Source organism: Centrocercus urophasianus, unplaced genomic scaffold, assembly GCF_019232065.1.
Source record: "Centrocercus urophasianus isolate 14NV4802_14NV808 unplaced genomic scaffold, USGS_Curo_1.0 seq_13, whole genome shotgun sequence".
NCBI classification, from domain to species: Eukaryota; Metazoa; Chordata; class Aves; order Galliformes; family Phasianidae; genus Centrocercus; species Centrocercus urophasianus.
In genome coordinates, this window is record NW_024884475.1 from 34,318,338 (window position 1) to 34,342,909 (window position 24,572).

At 37.0% G+C, this 24,572-nt stretch overlaps 3 long non-coding RNA genes across 9 annotated transcripts in view; all 3 read left to right on the plus strand.

Annotated features, from left to right (window-relative positions):
- LOC122156841 overlaps positions 1 to 5,465 on the plus strand; it is a 32,931-nt gene extending 27,466 nt beyond the window's left edge. For both annotated transcript variants that reach the window (XR_006167673.1, XR_006167674.1), the window contains exon 4: positions 5,381 to 5,465. This is a non-coding gene — a long non-coding RNA (uncharacterized LOC122156841). The remainder of the gene's footprint in view (positions 1 to 5,380) is intronic.
- Positions 5,466 to 12,858: 7,393 nt separating this feature from the next.
- On the plus strand, positions 12,859 to 21,220 carry LOC122156842. Its single transcript, XR_006167675.1, has 3 exons — positions 12,859 to 14,834; positions 15,630 to 15,745; positions 21,111 to 21,220. It is a non-coding gene; the product is annotated as an uncharacterized LOC122156842 (long non-coding RNA).
- A 1,989-nt stretch (positions 21,221 to 23,209) lies between these two features.
- Positions 23,210 to 24,572, plus strand: part of LOC122156840 — a 73,772-nt gene continuing 72,409 nt past the window's right edge. For all 6 annotated transcript variants that reach the window (XR_006167667.1, XR_006167668.1, XR_006167666.1 and 3 more), the window contains exon 1: positions 23,210 to 23,276. This is a non-coding gene — a long non-coding RNA (uncharacterized LOC122156840). The remainder of the gene's footprint in view (positions 23,277 to 24,572) is intronic.

Consider the following 24,572-nt stretch of genomic DNA (forward strand, 5'->3'; position numbering starts at 1 on the left):
AATGCAGTAGAGTTGTGTTAGTTTTTTCTCATGTGTTGTCTTTTCTTTTGACTTTTGGCGTTCAGGGAACATTCTTGATACAGCTTTGACTCTCCTGCATGGCAAACCCTGCAGCCCCTGAGCAATGTGAAGAGGCACTTATGCCTACAAATCAAGTCTGTATCACTTTCAAGGGTGCATAGATCTGCTCTGAAGTAAGTAGGGCTATTTTGTTCTCTCTGTGGATGGAATTGCGAGGGATTTCCCAGAGTATGCAGCCATGAGTACAGTACTCACTACTTTAAGATGAAGAGAAGCTATTGAAAGTGAAATAAAAATGTAACCAGACTCAGTTTTTAATGGAAATTGGTGGTGCGCCAATACATATTTTCACATTGCTCATTTCACAGACCAACTGAAAGAAAGTGAATAACAGTATTGATTCCTCTCACTGACATCTATACCTAAGTGCCTTGCTGAAACAAAAATGCTATGAAGAAAGTTAGGACTGAAAATTTAGAGGTTTAAAAAGGTACTTTTTCTCCCCAGCTTTATAGGTAACTATATCCTTAGTAACTGCAGAATGTGAAGTGTCTGTGTGGTGCATGGCTAGCAGGAGGAGAGCTAAAAGGCAGCAGACACAGGCTGTGTTGCTTCAGCTATTGTTATGGGGAGCGTATTTGGCTTGTCGGAGCTGTTTGTATGTATATTGAATGCGGTTATTTGTGTTTCAGTGTTACTTAAAAGTTAAACAGCCCTTTTAGAAGAAGACTTTAGTAAAATCAACACGTGCATTCCACCCTTTTCTCCATAGGGAAGCAATTAGAAAAGCAAAGGAAGCATTCCCAAACAGCAGTGTTTAACAGTTTTTTTGCCTAATAATGATGGTGACAACTTAATGTCTCTTTAGTCTTTACATTTCACTCCCTTGTGGTTTAAACATTAGCTACTTTGAATCTTCTATTTTGTAACACCTCATGAGAGTGTACTGTTACTTTTTCCTGTTCTGTAGTTGGGAAAAGATGCAGAAGATAATTTGTTTGCTTATTTATATCTTATGTATTCCCAGGAGCTGTATAAGAAACACAAACTTCCAGAAGTGCAAATCTACATTTTAAAGCTTTTCTTAACTGGATTTTTCCTACCCAATTTTCTGAGTGTTGGTAGGCAATTCAGTGTGATTATTCTATACTTCCAAGGTAGCAGTTTTACAGTCAAAAGTTATGGATTTCGTTTGTTTAAACAAATTGTATTCTGTGTGGATATAGAAATGATGGGCTGAAATTCTGTGGCTCATGTTACGGAGGAACGCTGAAGAGCAGATCTTAGCAGCTCACTGTTCTCTTAAGAAGTGTTTTTGATGATCTGTCACTCAGACTTCAGACTATCATGTCAGGCTCCTACAGGATGAGAAATATACAAGTAGTAGTCTTGAAATTTAAAACAAACAAACAAAAAAAACAACTGTATTTTATTATCACATAAGTCATCTGAGGCAGAATATGAATCCTCTCAAGACTCCAGAGTAGATCTGGTGATCTTTCTCCAGTTTCCTTTCATACGTGCTACATAGCTTTTAGCTCTGCTGCATGTGACACTGGGTCTTTATAGACAACTCCCTTCCACCTGACAGAAATTGCCCAGGTGGACTCTTCTAACACTCAGTGAGATGGATAATACTGCAAAAATAGTATATCATCATGTAGTCTGAGCAGCAACGAACATTCGTAGTTATGATGTGTTCCAACTTCTGATAACACAGCCTTAATAGCTTGTTTATACATCCTATGTGAAATTTGCTAGACATTAGAAGAGCAAACAGTAAAACTACTTCTACTGCCAGGTATATAGAATATCTGCAGCAATGAAGTTTTGAGTCAGCTACATCCTTCTGTCCTTTCACTGAGGTAAAAGAATAAAGGGCACTGCTAACTGGCCAATATCTGTAGTAATAAATGGGCATAGAAACACTGATGTTGAGTTTTTTAGTACTGTTGTCAAAGGGCTCTGTGGATTTTGAGGCACTCCTCCAGTGTCAGAAGTGAATGGACAGTGAGCTCAGTTTGCTGGTGAGTCTTTACCTCTTGGTACTCAAATACCACACTGTGCCCTAGAAACTGTCTCTGCTTCTAATTTTCTGTCTTTTTTCCCCTGGTCCTCAGTACTCTCAGTCCAAGATTCCAAACTTAAGGTTTCTTATCTTGTTTTACTTGAAAATGCAGCAATTATGCACTCCTAAAACATACTCACAAAGCATTTTGAGAGGAGGAGACCTGGTTTATTTTCTGGGCAGAGTACCAGGAGGAATATTTCCACAAATTTAGCACACCTCTTCCAGCTCATGCAATTTTTTTTATGTGCAGAGCTACATTATTTCACCTTGCTAATACAAAAGAAATGCCTATTACATACATCTTCATGTGCAAGCATGATACTCTATCCCCCTTTTGGCTACTTTCCTCTGCCATCTGCACTTACATAGGGTTGTATGGGAGTTTTTTAGAACTCTTTCTGGTCATTTAGGTAGTGGTCCCCTTATTCATTTTGCCTTTATGTGGTCATGAGGATGTTGTTCACATTTTGCACGAATGATTTCTTGGTCTCAAGACCAAGAAAGAGAACGTATATTCAGGGCTAGAAAAATTTCTGCCATCATGCAATATTTCTCTTCAGGGAACGCTAGCAATTATGCAAGCATCAGCTAATGAAATAATCTTACAATTATTAACCTAAGAATGCATATGTTCTTTCTCATTCTTGATATCAATCTCAGTCCTAGCCTATTTATCCGAAGTGACCTTAAAGTCACCTTAAAGTCACCTTAAAGTGACCAGAGCAATCTGACTTATTGCTCTGATCCAGTGATCTGCTTGGTTTTTCTTTCTTAGTAAGTTCTTGCTGCCTCTAAGATATTCTTTAGAAAATCACTGTAAGTTGAAAGAGCCACTGAAATTTTAGTTGAGATTTTCTCTTCAATTCTTACTGAATATCTTCATATGCTGTGGAATTACTATGCAACAATAACTGAACTTATCATCAAACTACCGTGGAGGTTACAGTGTCTGTAATATAATCACTTCACCATTGTCCTTTATCTCTGGTTCCCCAAAGGATTGTCATTATACAATGCCCCCGTTTTTTTTCATTGCTTAACCAAGTTCAGTGCATTGTTCTGCAATACTGACTTTTAAACACGTGCTTTTGACTTCTGTATCTTGTTTCTTGAAGAGTCTGTCAACAGACTAGGTTTCAACAAAGTGTACTTCAGCAAGCACCTTTGGTTGTCAGAGTTAGTAAGATGTTCTAACCTGATAATTTCATTTCATCCCCTTTGTAAGAACAAATTTGTTTTTCAGACCTTTTTTCCCCTGGAGATCACAATGATGTAAATGAGAACAATACTTTGTGCATTTATGCATGTGCATGTCTCAGAGCCTACAGGCAGAATTTCCCATAAACATTTCATAGTTTCAAACAAAAACAGGTTTCACATTAAAAGCTGCTTTTTATGTTTGCAAGGAAGCACTGTCTGAGCACTGGATGTGCTCAGGTAAGAGCACTTCATTAGGTAATTCTTCTCTCAACTGTGCACTCTTGAAAGGTTCCTGTTTGACCTCAGAGAAGGATGCCAGTGAAGCCAGTGAGCTCTTGCAGTTCCACGAGTTATCCTTTTGGACAGTATTAGAAATTACAATAACAAACACAGTATTTTTAAAGCTGCTTTTTGAGGTTAACAGCTAAAGGCCATTTGAAATCCCTGCTCCATTTTCCATTATATCACACTTAAAATTGAGTGGTATGGTATCTAGTCCCCATGGAGATATGTGCTAGTCATAACTCCGTATCTTTAGCTGTTATTTAGAGGGAAAAGCACTATTTGGATAGCCAGTATAGATAATAAGCATAAACACCACAGAGTACAGAAATGATGTAACAGCAGTGATGGTCAGAATCATAACTCGAGTTCAGCAAGAACTAATACCTTGCTTTGAGTGTATTCAATTAGGTAGGTTAGGTGGCTCAGTCAGCATGCTTTGACTTGTTAAGAGAAGACTACAGCCAGTTCAATTTGCAAACTGTAGCTCAAATTCTGAATTCCCTTGTAGCCTACACGAAAGCCCTATCTCGTCTCCAGATATTATGAATTTATTTGCAGAATGGCACTTGAAAGTGACATTGCAGTTATTGTTTCTTATCTTCATGTCATCAGTTTTAAGATTTCATTCTGCCTGGAATGAAAGTGTTATTCTATCTAATGGAATCTATATTTTAGAAGTAAATAGCAGTACCTGAAGAGATCCTGGATGTCACTTTCAATGTTGTTTTCGGTCAATTCAGCACAACAGGGACACCAATGTAAGCTTCTCTCACCCAGATGTGTGTGCTAGGTAGCCTATGTTAATGGTTTATAGCAAAAAATGGTAAGTTTTCAAAAGAGGAAAAACAAAAGTAAATTGTATAATTGTAAAGAAGAGAGTTTTTCTACTGCCTAGAAATTGGAAATAGTGCAGCAGTCAGAAACATAGTGGAAGCTTTTATCTCTATACGCTGATGGCATCTTAGACCAATCTAAAATGCCAATGATTTGGCTTTGGTCTCTTTAAAAGATGGCTGAAGACTAATGAAAAACGAACCCCTATGACATTTTAAAACTGGAGGTATATTCAGCCAGCTGCAAAGTACATCCACAGTTTTCATGTTTACAGTGATAATCTTCAACACACACACACGTAAGAACATACAATTGAACTTCATGTTTCTTGTTTTAATATGTAGGAGTTGTTCTTCAACATGCAAGACTGCACGCTTTATTCCTAATCCATACCTGAAAAACTCTTTATCATTCTTCCTGCTATTGTGACCTGCTATTATTTAGAAGCAGTAAGAATACAGTAGCCCAGCCTGTTTTATATGAACAAAGACTATGCTTTTTAAGCTAAACTGTGTGAGTGTGTTTTAAGCTCTCATTTTTTTAAAAAAAAATAACGTTCTTGAAAATTCTTGGTTATGCATTTGCTACAAGAAGCAATACTGGCTATGTGTTTGATATTTCTTTTATTTTTTTAATAATAAAATAGCAAAATTCCCTATAGATAATAGTCCTGGAAGTACTACAAAGCATCTGGCTTCCTTCTGTTGATTGCACCATTGAGCGAAATATCTAGTTCAGTACTCTGCCTGTCTTCCAAGTATAGTCAAAACACCAGTATTTCTTGGAAGGCACTTGTTAAAAGTTTTCTTTGTTACTTTAAGCCAATTCTTGTGTAGATATTACTTCTCCAGATAGAGGTGAAATTGTTCAGATTTGAACCAAGTAAAATTGTCAGGTTGAGGATAGAACAAAACATTACATTGTAACTATATGTCTAGGATGATTTTTTTTCTTTCTTATCTTTTATAGAATAATCTCTGTACTAGAAGACCCATTTTTCTAACATGCAGTATTTATTTTACCGAGTTCAACCAGCAGTTCTCTGTGGCTTAACCAGGCAAGTACCTCGTGTTTATGCACAAAATAATACACTCAGTAAAACTAAGATCTTGATTACTGCCTGAATTTCAACAGCTTTATGCCAGTGTAGTTTATGGAAAACCTGTTGCACCAAATAGAAACTGCATTGTGTGTAATGTAAAGAATGGGCTGGGCAAAATAGCCAAATTTTTTTTTTTTTTTTTTTTTAATTTGTAAGTAGTTACTATAGGAAGTCATCATGAATGATTTGCCATCTAAAGAAGAAAAATGTATTCTGACATATAAAATGTACAGTGAGATTAAGTTGAATGTGAATATGGCTGCTTGATGGCTACAGTTTGCCTAGATTTTTGTTTTTGTAAAGCTTGCATGTTATGGGTGTCTGCCTGTTTATTTTTTATCATTTAGTATTTATTTATTTATTTTAAAGATCAGGAAGATAAACTTATCTGGAAACTGATACACCGTTCCATCTCATCCATCCAGACTCTTTAAACATTATTTTTGTAAAGCTTTGATGGGCCTCTCTCAGGTGTCTGTCACAGACATTTTCTCAGACATCAAGTTTCTAATTCTAAATTTAAAGAGCTATTTAGGGGAAAACAGAAATTTAAGTATATTTTTTCCTTATTACATTTATGAATTTTGTTCTTGCGTCTTTCTGCCTTCACACCTTTTTGCAAAGGTGTGCCATTGAATTCCTCCATGTGGAAAAAAAAATGGACCCACTGACATTCATTGTAACTTGCTGAATGTTTCTGGAGGCCAAATAATGGATGTAAAGTGGTGTGTTTCAACAGTGGCAACAGAAACAGCGGGGCTCCTACACTGGTGCAGATTTTTAGGAGCACAGCATAAAAGCTCTTGTTCACTGTTGATAAAAATGCATAAGTAATGCTGGTAAAAATCTTGAAAAATGCATTTTATAGCTGAGAATTTGCTCTATCAGGTTTTTTTGTGCTTTTTGTATGTATTGCAGTTTCCATGGAAAGAAATCAAAGGCATTACTTTCAGAGCAACCTACGTACTGGTGAGGTAGGGAAGGTTTCTGAGATAAGCCTTTAAATTCTCTGCTTCTAAGATTTATGAGTTCTTCTGTAATGCACCCTGCTGTGTCCTTTGTTACAATCTGTATCTTCAGCAGGTGGTTAATGGTGACCCACCCACATGATCGTTAATTATACTTTTTTACTGCATTAGATGAATTGCATGAAAATTCACATACTAAATTGCAGTTGACTCTGACCTAGTTAACAAGTGCCAGAGATGTCTTGCTTAATCTGTTTTTGAGAAGAAGTTCGCCTGACTTTTTGTAAAAAGCTTCTGTAATTTTGTTGTTTGTTGCTGTTTGGTTTCTAATTCATCTGTGGCAATTGGATCTTCTGAAAGATACTCAATGAATTACCAATTCTCTGGAACTGTGTTGCCTTCTGATTCAATCACACAGAATAATATGACCCATTGCTCTTATTTGTGTCAATTTTATTGCACAGTATTATGTCATGAACATGGTTTGTGGTTGAAAAGGGAATTGTATTGCTATGCTACGGTAGTGGGGAAAAAATTAAGAGATAAATCATGAACATCCCTTGCTATGGTCTAATAGCCATCCTAATAGTCTTGTTCTATAGTTACATGTAAAAGCTAATTTAAGAGGCAATATTTTCTGAAAAAAAAAGTATTTTCTACATCAGGATGTTGTTATAACTTGCATAATCTGCAAATTATATAAGTTGGTTGTCTACCATATATCTAGTCAATTCAGTGCAATTAGTAAGAGCCTTGACTGGGGAACATAAGTAGCCATTGTTTTTAGTGTTCGGGTAGCTTTTTGTACCTCATAAAATACTATTTTTCCATTAAGTGAGTTTTCCACCTTTTTTTGCAGTGGTGGGCATTACTGTTTAAGGGCTTTTCACCAAAATGTTTTTGTATAAAAGAGAGATTAAAAAAAAAAAACAACAACACTTTAAATTAGAACAACTCCCCTAGAAGTATGGTTTAAGAGGAGGAACAGAAATATTATTATTATTTATCCTGAACTTGGAACTTGAATATAAGTATAAATCGTGGTAGTTTTATTCTTACTCTAAGCTGCAAGATGCTACCTAATGCAAGCAATAGCTTGATATCCCGCTTCACTACTGATTTTGTGTTAAGTTTGAAAGTTATATGAAGAAAAGCTACATACTGATCCCACAACTACTGAAACAGTTAATTACCTTGAAATACACAATACACTCATTGTTCTTTATTCTGAGTAGTATATATATGTGTGTGTATATATATACACTAGGCAGCACTTATTGTTAGCTTACGATTTGTTAATTTTGTGCTTTATTTTATATACCATTTTTACTGACTGCTCAAAGTAAACAGTGGAGACATTTTGCTATTTCCCTCCCAAGACTTTTATTTTAATGTATCATTTTTTACTTTATTACCAGTCAGTGTGGTATCATATGCATAGCAAGCTGTAACTCTGATAAGCTATGTCAAAGCCTCACGGTGCTAGATCCTATCTTTATGACATTATTGGAACTAATGCACTCCAGAAATAATCGTGAGGAGTTAAAAAGGCTATCCAGGAAGACACTGTGACATGCAGCTATCTAAAGAAATTATCTTCAGTAATAAAAAGAGTAAAAGCATTTACTAAATTTGATGAAAACTGGAATCTGACAATCTCTTTTTATTTAATAAAATTATGTATATTATGTATATCGATAACAAAGCTTTGACAAGCACCTCAGATGTTTTAAACAGAATCATTATATGCATATCTGATTCTGTTAGTGTTAAGAGGCTAAGCTGATTTATTAGTACAGTATTGCCTTATGCTTGGATTATTCTTTGGACATATTTCTGGAGGGTTTAGTTTCACAGCCTCTTGGACATCGTATTTTGTTGACTAGCCATCATCTTAACTTGGCCAAGAGCTATCAGATGAGCTTGCTGCCCAAGCTCCATAAAGTACATCTGTTCTCAATAGTTGACAACACAGTAATCCTCCTCTAAAACTCCTTCTTGCGGCAGGCTATATCCTCACTTGCCCTGCAAATTCATCCTTTAATTAGTTAGTTCTGCAGATTCATTGCCTGCCTTGTACATTGTTTCAGTAAAACTTCCAGTACTGCAGAATATAAGATGTAATTAGAGAGAAAGAAGGGATATCACAAATGGCAAAAAGACAAGATTATGGAAATCGGACTATTTAGCAGCACTGAGAAAAAGATTCATCTCAGATAGCATAACCCATAGCTATTGTCTTGTTTTCCCCATGAAAGTCAAGGCATTTGAATTTCAACTGTTTCTATTTTCTGTATGTTTGTACTGTCCTAGAGCTCACTTTGTTAATGAGGACATCAGGTGAAACTGCAGAGATGCAGTCACATTTTCTTTTTTTTCTATTATGATATGATTTTGAATAAGGAAAAGAAGATGTGGTCACAGATAACCATACCTTCATTATAGGTATCTTGTCTGTAAACCAAATTTCAGCAAATAAGAATCAGATGAGGGAAAAGGAAAGTAACTGCTAGCAAGAGAGAGGGAGTGGATGTGTTGGGCTTATTTATTCAACCTAACAGAGATTACTTCCTTTTAAGAGTGTGTGAAAAAATCTGAATTAACATTGTAGAATGGCAGCAGAGAATTTTGACTGCCTTCCCATAAAGCCACTACTGTGAGTGCTCTGGAGATTAGATTAATTGTTTTACTAAAGTAACTTCACCAGCCTCACATTTCTAATCATTTTATGTAAGTTTGTCTTTTATCTAAGGTGTTTGCACTGTCTCTTTCTACTTTTATTAATGATTACTCAGAGTGTATGATGGTTGAAAACCAACCTGACACAGTGGCTGCATAAATTTGGAGAATACGTTTTGAAATCTGTAGTACAGTCCATGTACTATTGGGTGTATAAATGAATTTTATGTATCATAACACTCCTAGAAAAACAAGAAGACAAAGAAGATGGGATTGCTAAGGGAGACATTAGATTTCATTTCACACTGATAATAGTTTAGTGATAGTGCTGAGCAAAATGGGATTCAATTCTGTAGCACTCCTTTATTGCAGCTAAGTGATTTCAATATCCAGTCTAAAGTGATACTGATAGTGTTCGATAGAAGGGGGATGAAATCTGAGAGCCCTGAAGGCTCAGAGGAGGCCACAAATCTCAGGCTGACTCAACGGATCTTTTCAGAGCCATCCCACCTGACCTTAAGCCATCTTATTTAACCTGGAGGCTGCTGGTAAGTACCCTGCAATGTAAGATATTGTTTCATGTTAAAAGGAACCATGCAACTAGATTGCATTTTGGACATCAATTGATACTACTGTAGTTATGGTTTTGGCCGTGAACTTGACGCTTTCAGAAACGTTTACAGCTATGAGTTTATTGCTCAGTTGTTGTTGCCTGGTAGGAAAATCATATCTGGGAAATGGTTTAAACCCTGTAGCCTTTCAATCTGTGACTGTTGAAAGTAGATGAGGTTTGCTATACAAACATGGAGGCTGACCTATAGTCCAAAAGGCAGTGGTCACAAATTTTGTATCTGGGTACCACTTCTCAAAAAAGAGATGCAGCTTTCCTGCCAAGATGTATATCCTGCTTCTGATAGGCATACAGCTAAAAAAGGTGAGTGTTGCTATTTGTTTTATATATTTAGCGGTATCTGTTATCAGATTAATTTCTCATTTTCAGGAAAATTAACTAATCTGTTAACATTTTGTGATAGTTGATAGCAGCAGGCACTGTAGGATCCTAAATGAAATGATAGTGTTAGGAGCCTGAGGAGGGGCAGTGGAACTAATGAGAATATTTCCTGTGGCTTCTTTTGGATATGAATTGAAGAAGATTTAAGTGAGGAAGATGAAGAAAAATGCATCAGATAAATGCTTTGTATATGCACTGAGAATTTCATAACTGTGTTTTTGCTTTCAGCATAACAGGATTTTTTCTGCAAGAATTACTCAGGAGTTACACTGTGCTATCCTTGCTTTCCTTTTAGAAGCATTTAGTTTTCTAGACTTCACCTCACTTTCTCTACCTCTCTAACACAATGCTGGGGGAAAAAAATAAGAGGCTGAGAGAATTTAAAATTCATTATTCTCAGTTCAAAACTCATGGGGTTTTTTTGTTTGTTTGTTTGTTTTTTGGTATAAGATGGCCACTAACTTTTGTTAGCGTACAATATTTTGTGCTGTTTCCATTACATTCCTTATAAAGCAAACTCCTGAATTTGGTCTTTCCCTATACTGAACTGCATTTTTTTTTTTTTTCCTTAGAAAAATAATACAAAAACAACTATTGTTCTTAATATGGCTTTATTTAGTACACGTACCATATTTCCATTTGAATGCATAAATTGTGTTGACACTTGACTCAATCTGCAAGGGCATATATATAAAAGTGAGCTCTCAGCACTTCCTGTATTAAAAATGCCCTCAGCAGCATAGTGTAATTTTGGCTAGACAACCATTTAGCTTTCATTCTCTGGTCAACAAGTTTGCTTTTAAGAACCTTGACAACAGAAGCAGGCAGGCACTCATGTCTGTTTGCAGCACTCCTCTGAAAGATGCATCACAATCTGGCAGGCAAACAGGGCAGAGAGCCTGGCATTACAGCTTCTCTGTTCACAAATAAATGTAGCTCCAGGCTATAGAGAAGCTGAGGCCATTAATATTGGCTTCCCTACTAGGCATTTATGTAAACTGACAATTGACAGTGGACAGACCTTCTGTATAGTAATCACTTATTCCCTCTAAAATTTCATTAAAACTATAAAATGCAATAATAGTGGTGTTCTCATATTTGAAGTGGCACACTTTCTTTTTTGTTTTGTTTATGTGAGCAGATAATCTACTTTGTGCAGAGATGTGTTGCTTGTGGCCTGTGCAAAAATATGGCATCCAGGGACCTTATTTTTTTAAGATGTAGAATGGCTTTGTAAACTATGTATTACCAGTATTATTTTTAATTTGCTCTTGGCAACTGAATTTTCTTTTCTGCAGCAGAGGATAATGAAATGAGATGGATTTGCTGGAGTCTTGTTTATTTAAAAAAATAATCACAATGGCAATTTACATATGTTTTACTGCTGCATCTAGAGTTTGAATATTTACCATAACTGGATTAGATTCTAGTTATGTGCAGAACTGACTGGAAAATAAACTGGCATCCTGATTTGCATTCATTCTGCATCAGTGGTTCCTCTGTCAAATTTGTTCACTGTGGAAGATTTGGCCAAGAGCTGTGTCTGTGTATTACCTGCTACTGCAGGCAAAAGTCTGAAGTATGTGTTGAACCCAATCACTGACATATATAAGAAATGACATACTGCTGTACAGAGAATAGGAATATTGGAATTAAAATTTACTTAGTGTTCGGTCAGAAGGCGGCTGTTTTTCTTATTTTTTTTCTTTCTTTTCTTTCAGCGCCTAGATAGCCAAGAGCAGATCTACATAGCGTGGAGGTAACTGCTGAGTGGAAGGTGATCTCAGTGTATGATTTCCATATGACTTTCTTATGCTATTCCTGCCCTATAAGATAGAGATGGTTTTGGGGCATGAGTTGCTTGTGCTTTGCGACTGCACTGGCACTAGACCAGACAGCAAAAGAGCTTTCTATTAGCAACACGCAGATAGACTGAAACCTTCCCCTTCAATTGAAAGTGTGTGATATGAGAGAAGAAAAAAAATAATAATTGCGTTTATTCATGTTAATACTTTTTCATCCTTGTGGATTTTATTTCTAGTAGTAGTTAATTACACGCAAGAAGACCAAATGAATGTAAAGAAACAATTTTGGGTGCTTGCAAAATGCACATTACTAAAACAACCTCCTAAAACAACACAAAACAAAAAAGTTTCTTTCTATACTTTTTTTCAGTCCTTAATTTCCCAGTTTCAGGGAAATACTCTTTTCTCGTGTCTAAAGCCAGTCTATCAGCATGGGGGCCTTTTGTTCTTTTCTGACTCAGGTACAGCTGCTTCTCTCTCTGGGTTCTCAAAGAGAACCCAGCTTTCTTCAATATGGGGCACAAGTTTTCACCACATACTTTAGAGTGAGATATTCTGAGAACATCTTTTGAAGACCTAAGTATTTGTTTCAGCAGCCCTTTTTCACCCTGGTACTAGGTTAGTAGAGAATTTTAAATCAACCCATATCCTGCAGTTCACTGTCTCCTTCCTTGAGCTGTTGCATATGAAACTCATATGCAGGCTAATGTTATAATCTCACCAATAGATTTGTGTTCGTATTATTACAGATTCGTGTTTATAATTTATAATTCCTCTTCTTTTCAACCAGTAGAGCCTTAGCAGTGGATTTAGTACAAACTCTTGAGGTTATTTGTTAAAAAGCAGAACCACTTAATTGAATGTAATACTGTGCTAAAACACACTTTTTCTAGGACCTATACTAGAGCAGCTCCCTGACTGTGCAATACTGTGCTACATGAGTGTACACTAATGCTCCTGAAGCTTGGCCTGCCTGGACTGTAATTGAGAGGTTTGGGAAGGCTGTCCTTGAATTTTACTTGTGTGCCAGATCATGACTACAGCCCAGTACTATGTGTTGGTGAGACTTCCCTGTGCAACCCATGAGATATTCAGTGAAGCTCTCTCAGGTACAGCCATGATCAAGTCAAGAACCTGTTGGTAAAAATCAGGGACCAAATTAACAAAGGATGTTGGGTGATCAAGGTCTACTACAGGCTGCCTGACCAGGAGAGCCTATGGGTGAAGCCTTCTTGCTTTGGCTACAGGAAGTGTTGTGCTTTCAGACTTTCATCTTGATGGGGAAATTCAACCACTTGTCTGTTTGCTGGGAAATCCAGTAGACTCCTGGAGTGTGTTGAGACCTCCTGATCCAGCTATTGATAAAATGACCAGAGAAGAAGTGTTCCTAGACCTAGTGTTCACCAATTAAGAGGAGCTTGTTAAAGAGGTTAAGGTTGGAGGCAATTTGAGATGTAGTGACTGTGCCCTGGTAGAGTTTGTGATCTTGAGGAATATGGGCCTGGCAAAAAATGAAATCAGGACTTTGAACTTGTAGCAAATTTTTGGCTGTTTAAGGAATTATTGAGATTGCCTTTAGAGATAAAGGTGCAGAGTAGGAAGTTCTTTAAGGATGCTTTTCTGAAAGCACAAGAGCTCTCTGTCCACCAGCATAGGAATCAAGCAGAGGAGGCAGAAAATCAGCATTGCTGAAGAAAGACCTGCTGGTTAAAAACCTGTGGGAAAAGAGGAACATGGAAAGGCACTGGAAACGGGGATATGTGGCCTGGGAAGAATACAGGGCGTGCAGAGATGGGATCAGGAAAGCCAAGGTGTGGAATTTGGTGATGGATGAGAAAAATAACAGGAAGTGATTCTATAGATACATTAGTCAAGAAGAGACAGACCAAGGAGAGTGTATCCCCCCTCTGATAAATGAGAAGTGGAAACTGTCTACAACAGGTATGGAGTAGACTGAGGTCTTCAACAAGTTTTTTGCCTCAATCTTCACTGGCAGTCTTCCTACATCTCTTTAGGCATAGGACAGGGGAGAAAAGCCATTCTTTTTCTGTAAGAGGAGAATAAGTCTGAGATCACCTCAAGAGGCTGAATGTGTACAGGTCTATGGGGCAGATGACATGTGTCTCAGAATCCTGAAGGAATTGGCTGATGTGGTTGCCAAGAAGCTCTGCATCATATTTGAAAAGTCTTGACTGTTGGGAAAAGTTCATGGTGACTGGAAAAAGGGAATCATCACTCCCATTACTAAGAAATGGAGAAAGAAAGACCTGAGGAACTATAGGCTGACGAGCCTTGCCACTGTGCCTTGGAAGATCATGGAATGGATCCTCCTGGAAGCTAAGGCACGTGCAAGACAAGGAGGTGATATGAGATAGCATGACTTTACCAACGGCAGATAGTGCCTCACCGATCTGGTGGCCTTCTACTATTGAATGACAGCATCAGTGGACAAACAAAGAGCAACTGATGTAATTTACCTGGACTTCTGCAAGGCTTTTGACATGGTCTCACACCACTTATCTCGAAATTGGACAGAGGTGGATCTAAAGGTTAGAATATTCGATGGATAAAAAAAATCTGTTGGATGGTCGCAGCTGGAGTGTTGTTGTCAGTGACTCTATGTTCAGGTGGAGGCCAGTTATAAGTGATCTCCCAGAGATCAGTCTTGGGACTGGTGCTCCTCAACAGTGACACAGATGATGGAATTGAGTGCACCTTCAGCAAGCTTGCTGTTGACACCAAGCTGACTGGTGCAGTTGACACAACAGAAGGAGAGGATGCCATCCAGAGGGACCTGGACAAGCTTGAGAAGTGGGCCCACATGAACCTAATGAGTTTCTACAAAGCCAAGTGGAAGGTATTACACTTGGGTTGGGGACATCCCAGATATGAGTACAGACTAGAAGAAGAGATTGTTGAGAGTAACCCTGCTGAGAAGGAGCTGGGGGTCCTAGTGTACAAAAAGCTGGACATGAACCAGCAGTGTGTTCTTGCAGTCTGGAAGGCCAACTGCATCCTGGGTTGCATCAAAAGAGAGATTACAGGAGGGAGAAGGAGGTGATTGCCCTCCTGTTCTCTGCCCTTGCAAGGCCCTGTCTGAAGTACTGCATCCAGGCCTGGGTCACCCAGCACAAGAAGGATGCTGAGCTGTTGGAAGAGGTCTAGAGGAGGGTCACTAAGATCATAGAGGTGGAACACTTCTGCTATGAAGGAGGATTGATGGAGCTGGGCTTGTTTACCATGGAGAAGAAAAGGCTCTAGGGAGACTTCATTGTGGCCTTCCAGTACTTAAGAGGAGCTCATAAACAGGAGGGAGACCAACTTTTTTACACAATCTGATAGTGACAGGATAAAGGTGACTGGTTTTGAACTAAAAGAGGGAAGATATAGATTAGATGTTATGGGGAAATTTTTCACTCAGAGGGTGGTGAGGCCCTGGTACGGGTTGCCCAGAGAAGCTGCGGATGCATCATCCCTGGAGGTGTTCAAGGCCAGGTTAAACAAGACCTTGGGCAGCCTGATTTGATGCCTGATTTTAGTAGCTGGCAGCCTTACCAACCGCAAGGGAACTGAAACTAAAAAACCATTAAGGTCTCTTCCAACCCAGTCCATTCTACAATTCTGTTATTTTATTTTTCTATTGCCTTCTCAGAAGACACAGCACCAAGAGGAGAAACCCCAAATTGTCACTGGTCTCTGCAAATGGATTTCAACAATAAGCAGATACAATAAGCAGGTCCTCCTTCTCTATTTTTCCTTTTACAAAATGTAAGTATTGAGTAAATATACAAGTGACTTATTCTGAGCTGAGGTAGCAGATATAGAGGTTTTGCTTACATGTACATTAAGGAGAAGAAGGGTGTAGTCCTAAAAATGGGAATCACAGAGAAGTGAGCTAAACATTTAGACAGGATTTGAGTGTCCCTTTTGGTTTTAGAGAAAAGCAAAGCACTTCACTCACGTCAAAATATGAACGAAGTTGTCAGCTTAATCTTCATCCCAGCTACTCGCTGTAAAGCCTCCAAAGGGCACCCCTGTCAACCTGGCATGGTTTTCTGTGTCTGCCTCTGCCAAGAGGCGGTTTTCAAGTGCCTTTTGGATGGCTGGAGCCTGTGCAAACAAGCAATTGAAGCACAATAGTTAAAGAGATGCAAGGGGAGTGTAGTTCTGTGAACTTACTAGGAAAGTCTTTGACTATTTATTTCTGTTATAGCTCATTGGACTTACTTTGGAAGTTCAATGTCAAAGTAAGAAGAAAAGTGTGAGAAGTTCACAGTGTTTGGGCTGGAAATGTTTCATATAAGTGAGGTATCACACTCCTGTGGCTGACTCATTGCTTGCCTCAGGTTGTCAATCAGAGGTTCCGGCTGTGATTCAGCAGTTCCCATACAGCCAGTAAACTGGTCTTTGATGCTGTCACATTCCTCATGGAAAGTTATGGTTCTGGTGTGCCCAGTCATAAGTTCGGTGTAAGTCTAGATGTATCATTTGCCCTGCTGGACGTGACTTATCAGCATACAGAATGAAATAAGGAAATGGAAGGATTAAGTGTTTTCATTGTAGTATTTGACCAACTTATCTGTGGTTGATGTGGTGGCTACCATTCTGTATTAATTATGTTTACATTGAACAGCTTGGAATCATTTATCCACAAGGATAGTTGCTTCCTAACCCCAGCCGATTAGTGGTTGTCTTATCAGCTAAAGAAAAAAATTACCTTTTGCTAGCTGTAGACCATAGGGAATCTCAGTGATGGCAGTGAGCAAGGTGCACTGTCCCAAGTCCAATTACTGCTAACAAGTAGATTATGCTTTACACATTAACCATGCAATAACCAGACATGGTTGCTATTACTCTTATAAAGTCTGTTTCTGGATTTGACTGCTGGTAAGAGATTTTTTTAGATCAGTTGTTATTAGCTGCATGATCTGTTTTATGCCAGGTACCAGTGGCTTCTATTTCATGACTTAGTAAGTTGTGCTCAGTCTCTTCTGTATTCCTTATGAAAGTATGCATTTTTTATTTCTAGTTTTTGATGTGCTGAAGTTTCATTTTTGTATCTGTTATGTGTATTGAATTCAGGTTCTTGAACTCATATTAGAGGATTTGTTAAATCCTGATATTTCCATGAATTCAAAGGGGAAACAAATTCTGTGCAACACAGATGTAATCAAATGAATGAAACCTCGGGTTTGTGTGCAAGTGTGTACATATGATATTTCTTGTATTTAACTAAGATGTTTGATAGCAGTCCAATCTTCCTGAGCTCTCTGCTTGTACTTGGCTCAAGGAATAGCAATCTGAACACTTGACCTACCACTCTACATTTTGAGATGACAGTTTTCCATTAAAAAGAGTAACTTAACCACTGTAACTAGAAAATAACCTATGCTGGTTTTATTATACAAAATCACCACCATTTTATGACTTTACAGCTATATTGCTGTTGTCACTAGATTATATGGGGCTGCACAAAAAATGGGGCAGTGTTCTGACAGCATATATGAACAGTGATTCATAAAAAATTAGTTGCCAGTACAAAACAAACCCAAACGTGCAAATTAGATTATTTGTGAAATGTAATTACCCATAGAATGGGGAAATGTTTCGATGTGTGCTCAGCAGACAGGTGAGGGATACAACGACCAGTTGGGAGGTTTTTTTTCTTCTTTATGATGTTTTCTTCCTTCTGTTGCTGTTTTTGGTTCTGGTGATTTTTTTGTATTTTTGTTTTTAGCCATGTTTCTATATTAGTTACTAAATGCAGAGCAGATGGACCACAGGTAAAGCGTTGGTTCTTTTAATGACAGTCCCCTGGCTTTATAAAGAGGGAATCATTTCTAGATTAGGAAATAGCAGCACTGGGATGAAAAGGGAAACTTTTTCACAGAGCCCTAATCCTGCATCCTTTTAATAGTATACTATAGGACACACTCAGAAACAGGGCACAAAAGTAGTGGGAATTAAGGGCTGCGAATTTAGTTTGGCCTAAGCGTTACTACTCTGCAGTGTTGATTTGCTTTTCTTCAGCCCTGCCAAACTGTTTGGCATTAGAAATGAATTATCACTATAGTTATACTTATTTCTTTATTTTAAATTTATAATAGAAAAAAAAAAGAAAAAGATGTAGCATCTTAAAGAGAGAATGCTCAGATTTCCCTTCCCAGTTGGGTCAAGTGTTTCTGAAATAGATCTGAACTTTACTTCTGAACTAAACTTTTTTACATTTCAATTGTGAAGCAGCTGCAAATGAACTGTTGTTTGAATACAGCTAGAGGGCAGTTACATATTTTTTTTTTTATCATTATGCTCAGTAATCACTTGCGTAGGAGCTGTTAAACAACTCCATGCAGATAGCAAAAATATGTAGTATCTGTGTGGTCTTATTTAAATCGCACGCAAACAACTTATAATGGCATTATTATGAATGTCTGGAAGACACAGGAGCCAAGCAAATCAGTACAATCTAAAAAAAAAAAAAAGAACACATAAAATCTGGTAGATAGCATGGTAATTACGTTTAGATATTATCTAGTGGTCAGGAGTGATCTCCTGAGTTCCTAAATGACAATGACAGATTAGCACTAATAAGATAAGCATGATAGTGATGGAAAATGAATCGATGGGGGCAAATCTGTGACACACCAAAAGGATACCAGAAAGGGCTGGTAATATCTGGTAATTCTTGTATCTTTTCAATATTATGTTTAATCCTGTGCTTTCAAGTTTCCAGCTGCTTTCAAAAGAGAACATTCCTGTGACTTGAGATAAAAAAAAAAGTTATAAACTTTCTCAGCCTTTTTTATTATCCGTAACTTGCTATTAAATACCTGACATACGCAGATAAATTGTATGCAGATTAGTCTGGTATTAATTTTCATATCGATAGATTTTTTGCTGCTACTGTGTTTATGCTGTGCATGACCAAAATTTTACTTTATTCACAGTAATCCTAATAATGGCCTCCATTTATCAGAATATTGCAAAGGAATAAAGTCAAAACATATCTAATTTCACTAGACTGTTACTTTACTCGAAGATAAGTACTATAACATAATCTTGCTGAGTTGGTGCCATTACAAAGATGCAACTGATTTATAAATTTACCAGAAATAAGCTGTTGCAAAGGTACCAGTCTAAAGTCTATTCAAATTTTATGTAGAAGCAACACAATAGGGTAATTTTTTAATTATGTTTCAATTGCGTGTACAGAATCAATCCTTTAAGTTTGAAATGATTACTGATTTTCATTCATCCTGTAGTGGCACATTTTAATTCCCTAAGAAGGTTAATAACTTTATGTGTTCACTGTTTAAGTAATTCCTTAAATCCCAAATGCTTACATGAGCAACTTTGCTGGCTTGTATTTACTTCCATTGAAATATATTATAGGAAATACCTGTAATAAAAGCGTACTTCATTAAATTTCATTGTAAAAAGCTGTATAATCCTGGAGAAAAAATAAAATAAAAAGAATGCTAATCTCTAATACTGTTTTTAAAAGGGAACCTTAATTCATGAAAAACTGCAGTCATTATCTCTCAATTTCATTAAAAACATGAATAGGTGCTCGTGTTCTAAAGCTGCTGTTGAAGTCAATATAAAAGATTTCCTCAAGGATCAGTGTGATATCAGGATTAAAATAGAGTTAATTAAAAAAATATTCACTCATTGGTATTTCTACCTCATGTTGATATTTGCTCATTGGTATTTCTACCTCATGTTGAGACAGTGTAGAAGGTTGGGTGTTTGTTATGAAGTTTAGCATTAAAATTTTTTCAAACCACAGTGTCATCCAGGCCTACAGCTGTGATAAGGTGCACCATCAAATGGTTATTATTTTGTGGTGGTTCTTAGGACAGTCAAGCACCTACAATGCCACTTACAGTCTGGATAAAAGACAAATTCCTTGAACTTCTGAGAATTGGATTTTTGTAAATTATTATGATTAGTAGTAGTAGTCAGAAGTGAAACTGCATGAAGATAGAACTAAGATTCCTATATGACTCCATGGAGCTGTGGGAGTTGAGTGAAGCTCAAGAGATGCTGTATCATTTAAAGCAGCCCTATGAGTAATAAAGCTGATAACTGTTCAGTGTTGGTGAATAGGTTCTTCTCATTAATTACAGTAGTAAAATTCTTCCACTGATGATGTTGTGTGACCTCCCTCAGTAAAAATATGTTGATATTCTGAAAAGCTCTATGTTAGAGGTGTTCATACACTTATTTACGACTCATTTCATTTATTTACTTACAGCTTATTCCCCTGACATGCTTTAAAGAGACATAGAAAATCATGAAGTAGTTCAAAGGAGATTTTTCAGAGATCCCTGTGAGAAAACTGAAGCAAAGAAGGAATTAAATTTTTCTAAAGCAACATTTTCCTTAGAATTTTAGCTTGTTGCCTACACATCATCAATACTTCATCTAAATATCTGTTGACTTCTTATTTGAGGCCTTGCTCCACTAAATTAATGAGCTCAGTAGGTCAAATGGTGCGTGTTCAGGAGATTTAGAGTTATTTTTATAGCTATTAGAAAAAGAAAAAAAGCAAAAGCAGCTTTAGGCTTTTTTTAACTGCTGAGCTTATGGAAGTTGCTAAGGCAGAAAAACACTGCTCTTTTCTGCATTTAACTGCAAGTAAAGGAAACTTTTCCATTAGACAGACACAAAGCTAGCTTGTAATGGAGCTACCCCCAAAAAAAAAAAAAATTATATTAAAAAAAAAAAACAAAACAGAGGGCAATACAGCAAATGATATATGCACTGTAGTCTGTTTAATATTCAACATGAGAAGTTCTTGCTATTCTACAGAACGGAATAAACATGGGAGTTTCCAAAATGGACTGTGCCTGTTTTAACAATGAGGAAATGAAAGAAGATTTGAGTGTTGAAATTTTTTTCCCAACTTGTTTGTTGTTTCTGCTGTTTTCAGTTAAAAAGGAGTTGGAAATGTGAACATTTCTGCCAGGTATTTGGTGAAAGTGATCAGAAAACTGCTAGAAATTGTAGAAGTTAAATGAGTGGAGATTTGGATGTTTCTATCCAAATTCTACCTATTTTGCCCAATTTAGCTATATTCCTATTCCTTATCACATCTGAAAGACTGACTTTTTGTTGTTGTTTTTGGCAGAGAACTTCAGAAAATCTCCTTGAAAAAGGAACGGAAACATGAGGCAGAAACCCATGGTGTCCTGAGAAGGTTACCTGCTGAGGGGAAAAAAAAAAAAAAAAAGAAGTGGTGGGAGACTTAAAACAAAAAAATATAAGGAAAAATGTGTTTTCTCCAAGTCAGAAAAGTCACAGCCCAGGTAACTGCCTCAGAGAACTGCAGGCACAGTTTCTTGCTTCATCCTCATTTCTGTCAAACCTGAAGACTTTTCAATTTCTAAAGTCTGCGATCTAGCGAGTGTATGGCATGCTGCATGCTTTCTCATGGAGGACAGGAAAAACAAGAGAGAAGTTAAATAAATGTTTGATTCCTACTTTGTCTACTGAGATAATATGGAAAGGAAGGGACAAATTGAAAGTTTTTAGGGGAAGAACTGAGACGTCTATTACTGCATCTCTCTGCTTTGTGAAAACAACAGTGTGTACTTAGAAGATAATCAGGCATATATAAAATACTTGCTGGGATTAGAGAGCTAACACTTGTTAGGCAGATATCTTGCATAAACTTAACAAGGCTAGGTCAGCTTTATTAAAAGAAAAGAAACAGTCAGCATTGTAGTTATCTTTGTAAGAAAACTATTGGAAAGCTCTGACAAAGAATGTGTGTGAGGGAGGAAAAATAATACTGATTATACTGTAAAAGTAAATTCTACTCAACTCATGCAGTAGGGTTTTGACCATATATTCTAGTGGCCTGTGTCAAGGAGATCCTGATCCTGCGAGTGGCTGTCATTTTGTTAAATAATGTAGGTGGCTCTGAAACTAATGCCTCCTATTTCTTTCCATGTAAACTACAACAGATACAAAAAGCACAATAGTACTATTTGATAGAGCAAATTCTTAGCTACAAAACACTATTTCTCAACTAAACACAATCGTTAACTATGCATTTTCAGTGATGAACAAGAACCTGCATGCTGGACTTCTCAAAAAAAAAAACCTATTTATCTGTCCATTCCAGCTTCTCTGTCATATTGCATTACTGTTGCCACTGCTGAAACACACCACCCACTGGCTCTCTGTGCTTACATCCACTGCGTGGTCTCTACCAACATTCAGAAAACATTGATGAATGTCTATGGTTGTCATTGTTTCCACTTGGAGGAATTTAATGACACACCTTTGCTTCACCCTCACTGCTATGTCAGATACCATTTCATCAGATTTCCCCTCTGCTGCCATCTGTCACATGACAACAAAATGTAATAGATTATCACTTGGAAGATTCAGCCTTTACTGCTGTATCACCAATATCCGCCTCTGACATCATGGGCCAATATAATAAATTATGAGGACATTACTTTTGGTGCAGCCTTTGCATTTTCTGGAGGTCTTGAAATAGTTTTTCATAGTGTGGGTGCTTACAGTTTGGTGATATTTCTCCTTTCAATCTAGAAATGACACTGAAAATACTTGACTATTTGGCTAGTTAGGTCTAAATGAAAGGTTCTGGGTGCAGTCTCTACTTTGCAGTCTCTGGTCCTAATGTTGCTCTCTTCCTAATGTTCTGCAGTGTCTTACATCCCTCATCTCCCTGCTTCTAACCAATTTTTTCAGGAAGCAGCTATGGAAAGCCATTTGAACAAACATGCTAACATTCTGGGGCAAATTCACATTGCCAAAATGTTAGTTTAAGTCCACTGAAATGCAGTTTGTATTTTTCTCTGTAATACTTTTTGCTATTTTAACTTCAGACTTCTTCAGGAGTGTTTTTATTTAACTGAAAGAACTAATAGAAAATAGGAAGGAACAGTTTATGCTTAGCCTTTATTTCTGCAATTATTTATTTGTTTTTGGTTAGCCAAGGTTATTTATTTACAAAAGCCAACTTACAGCATCAGTAGCCCTCAGAACGGAGGGTTTCCTCATGCTAGCATGGCCAAGGCCTGCAGTTCCCCACAAGATGGCGGAGCACAGAGTCCTGCTGAGGTGCAAAGGCCCAACTGTTTTCTTTCAGACAAATGGAGGAGTTTCAGATAGCTTTACTCCCCATCTTGGATGAAAATAAGTGGTGAAATATTGAATTTTCCATGTTGTAAAAGTTCCTTTTTTATGTTTTGTTCTCAGTCTCTTCTGTTACTGAATCTGTTGGATGCAATGCAGATGCCACATAACCAGATGAATTTTGGTGAGTCATAATTCATATTTTTAGTTGTTTATTAATAATGGTTATAAAGGAGATTGTTGAACAGCTACATAAATGTGCCATATTCCTGCAGCTGCATTTTCTCTTATATTAAATATTGTATTCAAAGGCGTGAAGGAGCTGTTTTTCCCCTTGTGTTTAATTGCCAGTACCATTGACAGAGAACATCAGTAAAACTTGTGGTGACATTTTCAAGTTTCTTTTGAAAACAGTTATTTTAAGAACTGTTTGATTCAACAGTATTGGCACTTGTTTATTTTATTGCAACATTTCGAGCATGTATGCTTTTGGTTACACAAATACTTATGGAGGGTTTTTATCTGCATAAATACGCAGAGGCAGTAAAAAATATTCATCAGTCCTCCTTTGTTGGACATTTGCTGCTACTGCCATTTAAACTTTTTTTTTCTGATCTGGGGATTAGGAAGAACAGTGTCTGACAGAGAGAAAAAACCATTCACAAACTTTCAGCAGGGAAAAAATAGTTTATATTTAATTTCAGGTATTGGTGTACAGCTCCTTATGTTTCTGTAAGATTCACTGGCTTTCTACCTTAAATCGCATCAGTTACTCTTCTGTATTTTATCTGTATTGTATGCTGCAGTTTAAGAGTAATTCATCTCTCTGGAGATAAGATGAATTCTAAATGTATTCTAGATGTATTCTAAATTAGTTGCTATAAATGAGAAAAAGAAACATAATTTTTCCCATTAATGTAAAGCACTGTATTTTGCTAGCTATCAGTTCATAGTTATGTAAAGGTGTCTTGGCTCTTCAGTGTGGAATGGTTAGTTCAGGAGCTGGAATTATTTCACAAATCATAAATAATTAGCCTTTATTCAACAATTCACTAAATAACTTAATAAAATACATTTTGAATATAAATCAACAGTTGAATTCATGAAATTCATGTGCTTCTCAGCAACTACTTTTTAAAACTAAATTAATTTTAATGTTTATTAAAAAGTGTTATTTACTTTTGTAAATTGCGGTAAGCAATGACAGCAGAAGTCACCAAGCACAAACAAAAAGCTGTGCAATAAAACTCAGGCAGGTGGTTTCACCTCCACAGCTGTAGGACTCTCAGTTGGGCTGCCTCTATGTGAGCATCACTCTCACAAGGTAACCATCCCCTATAGAGAAACTTGTGTAATAACTATATTCACTCCGATAGGAGAAAATGTGAAGTAAGAAGAAGTGCTCTCTCATATTTTCCTATACTGATGTTACTCCATAATATATATATATATTATATATATAATATATATATATATTATG